The sequence below is a fragment of the Lonchura striata genome, chromosome 4 (assembly GCF_050655825.1).
Source record: "Lonchura striata isolate lonStrDom1 chromosome 4, ASM5065582v1, whole genome shotgun sequence".
NCBI classification, from domain to species: Eukaryota; Metazoa; Chordata; class Aves; order Passeriformes; family Estrildidae; genus Lonchura; species Lonchura striata.
Window position 1 is genome coordinate 29,318,129 of NC_140706.1, and position 7,199 is coordinate 29,325,327.

The 7,199-nt window shown below is 36.2% G+C and overlaps 1 long non-coding RNA gene across 1 annotated transcript in view; it reads right to left on the reverse strand.

Moving 5' to 3' along the window:
* Positions 1 to 6,574, reverse strand: part of LOC146767572 (uncharacterized) — a 29,140-nt gene extending 22,566 nt beyond the window's left edge. Inside the window, exon 1 of the long non-coding RNA XR_014954770.1 lies at positions 5,448 to 6,574. This is a non-coding gene — a long non-coding RNA (uncharacterized LOC146767572). The remainder of the gene's footprint in view (positions 1 to 5,447) is intronic.
* Positions 6,575 to 7,199: the final 625 nt, after the last annotated feature.

Below are 7,199 nucleotides of genomic sequence, written 5' to 3' on the forward strand. Positions count from 1 at the left end.
TTTATAGCATGTGCCATAAAACAGATGGGTCTGACTGGCACAGTTACAATTAGTGACAGTGAAGCATATGGTAAATCACTGAAACAGTGGCAACTCAAACAGTCAATTCAATTAGCCAGGGCCCTATTAAACCTTTTCAGACTGAAATTAGTATTGCTAGCATTGCCATTAGCATCTGCAGCTAAATGCCAGATCTGCTGTTATATTTTTATGCCCTTGAAAGTAAAACTGCATTTATGTCCAAATCTCCGAATGTAAATTTAAACATTCAAGGATTTGCTCAGTTAGTAGCTCTAATTTGATAAGCATTTCTCCTTCAAGCTCTAGCCTGAACTTAGAGAGCTCCAGCTCTCTAAGTTCCTGTTAAACTAACTCATCATGCTTAAAACACAGGTTTGGAAATCACCTTATTTTCATGAATATCCCGTTTTTGAAACCTGATGTTTACTGAATAAGAATTTGCTCCAAATAGCTCAGTGCAGTTATCAAGCAAATCATGCAAATACTTTTGCTGTTGCTTCCACTCAGCTTTGGCAGCCTTGTCTCCATCTGTGACCAGAGGGAGCAGAGTGCCTTCTGCAATGGCCATGGGTAAATATTTTTGCCCCCCCAGCCCAGGCTTTCAAAGCCTTAACTTGACTTTTTTTGTCAACTAAAACTATTTTAATACTTTAAAGATATTGAAGGAATGAAGCTTATAAGATAAAATAGACATCAAACTAAGTAATGTCAGGGCCACTCCAAAAATGTTTTATTTCATGTTTCATTTCAAAACCTCTGTTTTCCTCTATTTTTCCTGAAATGGATGTAAGTAACATTTTCATATTTTTTATAATACATATTTATAGTTAAATCCATTATCTTAATTATGATATTGAATCCAAACACAGAAACACACATGCTTTTCACCACTTACCAACATTGACTGTATAGCACTGACATCAATAATAATTTCTATTATTTGATTTACAAGGTACAGTAATGCTGTAAAAATAAGAATTATACTGATAATGGTGTACTGCTTTATCACAGATAATGAACAATATTGCAAAAATGCAGGTTTAGTCTAAAGCTCTGGCTTTAAATCTTTGAGACAATTACTTTGTCTTTAAGAACATTGCAACAAATTGGGATTTTGTTCAATTTAAAATTAAATTTACCATTGCAGGGAAGCATTAAGAGCTAAGAAGTGATTGAATATAGCTAAATTAATAGCTCATTAAATCTGGAGCTTTGGGGCTTGTTATTTAAAAAAATTTCAAAAAAGCAAGGTCCTGAGAAGGAAACTTTTCTAGCAACTGGTCAAACAACATTACCTGGCATGACAGGAAATCAGCATGTGGCAACAAGCCAACTTCTAAAGCTTTCATCAGCTGTTTTAATCACCAAAGATTATTATTCCAACTTTAAGAAGCTTATGTAATTTATCTTCATGGGTCTGACAAAAGAAAGTCAGCAGTCATTCCAAGAGAGGCACTACTATTGTGCTCTGTGATATTTTAGACTGTCAGGAAGTAGTAAAATGTACATGATACACTCTGTGTAATCCTTACATTGCTGATTGTATAAGCCTCAAGAGAAAAGCTCCATGTGATGATCACATACTTAAGTGGGAAATTGAACATCATGCAGGACCAGTGTTCCTCACATTTCTTCAACAAAATAAGTACATTTTATTAAACTACAGCAGAACCTATGACTGATAGAAGAATGTTCATTCTTCCTCTTAGCAGGGTTACCACAGTCATGTTTTCTTAGTAGAGTTCATCCCTTTTTTGAAAGGGCTACTGTAGAGAATTAATTTTTTAAGAAGTTTGTAAGAGAAATAATTTATGGACTTTTGGTAAGAAGTACATTAGACTTTATGAAGAAAGTCTGTCAGCTTTCACTCTTTCCCCTATTTTTATAACAACCACAGACACAAGTTTCAAGTACATTGTAAAATCTTTAATTCAGTGACCATGCAAAGCCATCTGGCCATTATTACAAAATTCCTGCACTTCCACTAGCAGAACACTGACTTTGATAGTAATGTCTTTTAGGGTATAGGTCTACCAACACCTTCACAACCCAGAAAACAGACAACTCTTGCATCGTGCCTTGTCAGATCAAATAGGTCACTGAATGCCAGAGCAAAGGGACTGCACACAAAGAGCAGCCTGTCAACACTTTGCCCCTTTTAAGCTGAAGTGTCTGCAGATTAAACTCCTCTATCACTCATAACTGTGAAAACAGCATACAGTAGAAACAAAAATCAGACCATTGAGACTCAGTCTTTCTAACAGAGTAACAGCATGAACAGGAACAGCTTAACTGAGAATACATGACAGTCAGAGTAATACGTGCGTTTTGAACCTAAGTGTTTGGCCTTTCCCCCTTTATTTCAACTTCCACTTTTTCATCCTTGCTTGCTCTGCTCTGTTTATCTCCATCCCATGTTCATTTTATCTCATTACAACGCTTACTCCCCACAAAAAAACTCCAGGCTGATGTTTCCTACCATCATACTGCTCCATCTGTTCACCCATTATTACCCTATCTAGATCAGTCTACATCTTTGTTCCATCAGAAATTCTAGGACAGCGAGAGGAAGTGGAAACATAGTGTGTTTAGATGTTTTGCATTTGAAAAACACTGCTGTAATTCATATATATATTGTACAGATTTACTTTTGTCTGTCTTTGGGATGGTTTAAATATTTCTGCTCCTCTGTCGAGTCTCTCCTTCCCTGTGGTTTAATCCCCTTTCACAGTGTTAGGTCACCACTCACATACAGAAAGCTCAGCTCCAAAACTGATAGCTCTCATTTTCCATCTGTTTTATACACATGAATACTACCTCTTTGCAGCAATTGCAGTCTAAAGTTAAATGGTTTATATCAAAATGTGCCCACACCAACTGGCAGAAGCCAAGAAGGTGAATAATACAGTTCATCACAATTTATTTTAAATGTTTGGCAGGAATATTGTAAGCAGTGTACTCACCTATCACAAAAATCTCTGCATGTACACTTTACAAAACACAAAAAAAAGAGGAATGGAAATTTGTGGATCCAATTTCTAAATCACTTTAGTAAAGAGATTACCATTTAAAAAAAAGCTATTTTTATTATAAAGCACAACCTATTTGTAGTTAAATTTCTGTAAATCTAAAAAAATCACTACTTTACCTGAAATTGTTCAGAATTTACAGAATCTGGCACAATCAGTTGCTATGCATTTTCCTGGAAACCTTCCAATAGATTCGAAATTCAGCTTCAAATTACAAAAAGTAAACCATTGGGGGGAAAAAAAATTATAAAACTGAGCAGGAATAGCCCTTGTTATTTTTCTCACAACCATTAGTGTTACTAAGGTTGCATGTCCCATGGACATGGGGAGAGTAAAAAATGGCAAACCTGACTAAATCTGTGGTCAACAGCAAGTGCAAATATCAGATCCTCCCCTTTGAACACTCCCAGTATTTGCAATTTAGTGTCTAATTGGCATTCACTATCCCTTTATATGACCTTGTTCCACTACAACAGTGAGAAGGCCTGAAGTAGAGCTACAGTTTCATTATATATTTCTGATTTTAAAAAATTACTATCTTCTGTTTAATATGAGAGTAAATATATATAACATTTATCCTGAGTGTTATTTTTAAATTATACGAGGTCTACAACTACACAATTAAGTTGTACTAGCTTCTTAACATTTCTGGTTTCATAGAATTTACTTGAGATACTCTGAGTTGAAAAAGCACAAATTCACATAAAAAGGGAGTCATAATTTCTATTTTTAGGATATTAGAACTTGAAAATTTCTCATATACACCAATGTATGACACATTGTTTTCTCTGTGTTTGTATCAAATTTCCCACAACCAAAACCATCTAGGATTACCATTAAACATGTACATGTTTTTAAAGGAGGCTAATCTTACTTGAGTTTGAAGGAGATAGGGTTAGACATTAAAGTCTGCATGAATAGTCTATTTCCTATTAAGACTCATGCAAGCTACCTGTCCTCTGAGGCTCCAATTTTGCAGCTGTCATCTTTCCCAGCATTTGGGCAATGAAGGAATCTTTTGTTCTGCTGAAAAGTGGTGCATTGTTCCCTGCTCAGGTGCCCAGAATAAAACGTATAAGGCAATACAACAAGCTTCTCTCCAGACTGACTTGAGATTGGGTTTTTTCCATTCCCTTGTGGAAGATTTTTCACTGAATGAAACTTTCCTTGCTCGGGTGAAGAAAAATTACAACTTATATTTAAAGTCTTGAAATAAACAATATAGATCTCAAAATATTTTTAAGTAGTATTAAGTGTGTAAGCCATACCTAGTCCCTTTACAAACATAATTTTCTACAATGCTTTCTGCATTTCCACAAAAATATCCAGGAAATTTCCATACATGTCCAAAACACCATTCATCTGCTTTTCTGTACCTAATGAGAAACCCCAGCACCTTGGCTTGATCCCCTCTAACTGCTCCAGGAAAGGCTTTCATAATTACTTTTGCCTATTTCAAATACTCTTTTGATCTCCTTACAAGATGGGGCTGCCTCATCACCTCTAATTCATATGGGCTGTGGAAGAAATTCCCTGTGAAACACATCTTGTTATTAATTTCTCTACAAGGAAGGCAGAACCCTCTAGAAAGAGACAAACATTTCTCTACTCTGAGGAGCAACTGTCTTCATTTTCAAGGGAAAGAAAATATCCAGCCACAAGTATAATAAATGAATTAATGAGAGCTCAAGGAGATGAGAATCTTTAACTCACAGACAGCAAGTCTGCACTGGCATATTTGCATATTGGCTTTCATTATAAATGTCCTTTCGATGTAAATCTCTTCATTTTCCTCAGTTAATATGCTTTTATTTGCACCAGAGTTGTCTTAGACCACATAAAATGGATCCCTTTAGGATCTTTAGGTGAACTAGGATATGTGCACCTTGATAATGCCAACATAAACTTGAGTCAGAGTGCTCCAACCACTAATTAGCACAGAGACATGGGGACCAGACTAGACCTAGTCTGAAATAAAACACCCAAAATACACAAAACATGGGTTGTGGGCGCTCAGAAACAATTAGTTTTCTTTCTAGGACTGTTTCTGCTTTGCTGCTTCTTAGTCCAGACATAGTGTGAGAGCCAGGCAACCAATAGGCCTTACTAGACCAAGTGTACTTGTAGCAAAAAGAGTTGCACATCATTTGATGAAACTGTAAATGTCACACAACAACTACTAGCAGAAACCCATTACCTATTAAAAATACAGTTATCAGGAAAAGAGTTAAGGATAAACCACCTTGATTTCCAGTCTGGTGTCTGCTGTTACTGAAAGACTCAGTTATTCTTCTTGTCACTTTAATTAAAACTGAGCCTTGTGAAAACACTTAGGGTCTTAAAATCAGGAACTCACTATGAAGCAAAGATCTGTGAATACCCACCTTACAGTCTTACCTGACCACAGGACTCCTTAAACAAGCACTGCCACAGGATTATTGTATCAACCTGAAACACAACCCTCAAAAGTCTAGGGACACCTCCCACATTGCAGGAAAAAATCAGAAAGAACAGAAAGCATATGAGTGATCCATACCGTATTAAGCTCTTTATCTAATTTACACCCTTCTGAGCTCCACCCATGCAGGTGTGTATGCTCTGAATTAAAGGGCACAGCATAAACCCTTGTGATGCAAGTTGTGGTTAAATACAAACTATCATTGGGTTCCTAAATACCAAACAGAATTAAATAAATCATATTTAATGCAATATATTCTGAACACAACATTAACCTCTGTGTCAGGAGAATGTGGTGAGGTGTTGTTAAAGGTTATTGCATGCATGTCTTAGCTGCAGGCTAAGCATAAGTTCCTGCTCATCACTGCTTTGCCTGTTTTGTAGCAGAGGATGGTACAATGCATGGTGTGTAATGCTATCAGCTCAGAACAGCAGTGTATTCATCTTGACCTCAGTATTTAGTATTTGATTATGTTTATCCTGACAAGCTAGAGAGGCTATAAAATGTGTTTATCATGAAAGCATTTTTGAAAGTTACTTTCTGAACTTACGCTAATTAGCTTTATTTACCAGCAAACATAGATGCAATTTATGAAACTTTCACAGTTCTGTGAAGCGATAAATGGCTTCTGCATCTGTTACATTAATTAAAGTCCTTAGATAACTGTAGTTACTCAAACTCTGCTAAGGAGTCCTCTGTGGAACATTTCAATAACAAACAGTCTCAGTGAAAAACCTTCCTCTGTTATTCTACAGTGATCATGTAGTTATAAGTACAATTGTTTTTCTTGCAGGGTATTTATATCCCATCCTCTCCCTGTTGTTTTCCAAAAAAACTGATTACCCATGCAAACTGCAACATATTTTTCCTCCTTGGCTGCAGTTGTTTTCTACCAGTTTGCAAACTATTTATTGATGGATTTGCTTACTTTTGGTCCTTGGCCTACCTTCTGGCTCAGAAGGTTTCTAATGAGTTTATCTTTTAACTCATTTAATGCTAACACTAATTAACACTTCTTATTAATTGCCACATTACATATTTCAGATCATGAATTCTGTAAAGTTCACTGATATATTGGAAACACAAAGCTGGCAATAGGAATGGTAGGTAGAAAAAAATTCTTCTTCAGCTCTACAAAAGGATAATAATCTGCTAACAGAATTTAGGAGAAAACTTCCAGTAAATACAGGCTTTTAGTAATCCTGCCTGATAAAGTATTTTTGTAATTCACAATCTGAATGGATGAAACAGCTCCTAATAGAGCCTTTCCTCTTGGCATTTAACTGTTACATATCTACAGGGCAAAAAATAGACTGTTAGACTGTCACCTCTGGCACACCCTGTTTTCACTCCATATCTAGTCAATGAAATGTAGAGAAATGAATTTGTCTTCTGCTGATTAGAAGCAGCAAGTCTATGATGTGAGGTGTGAGAGAATCAGTCTTTCTTGCAGTTTTGACTGTCAGAGAGGGCAGATTCAAATTATGTGAAATCTAATCTCATGGCCAGCAAAAGGGGCTTTCTGCTCTTCATTTCTGTCCCCACTATTGTGCTCCAGCCCATTCCTTTGCATTAATGACTGTGTGGCTTCAGGATGTCAGCTCAACTGACTGATTTGATAGAAGCCAACTGATAAATTTCATAAATTGATAAATCAACAACTGGAACAAACCACTGAAAAAACTGGCTTT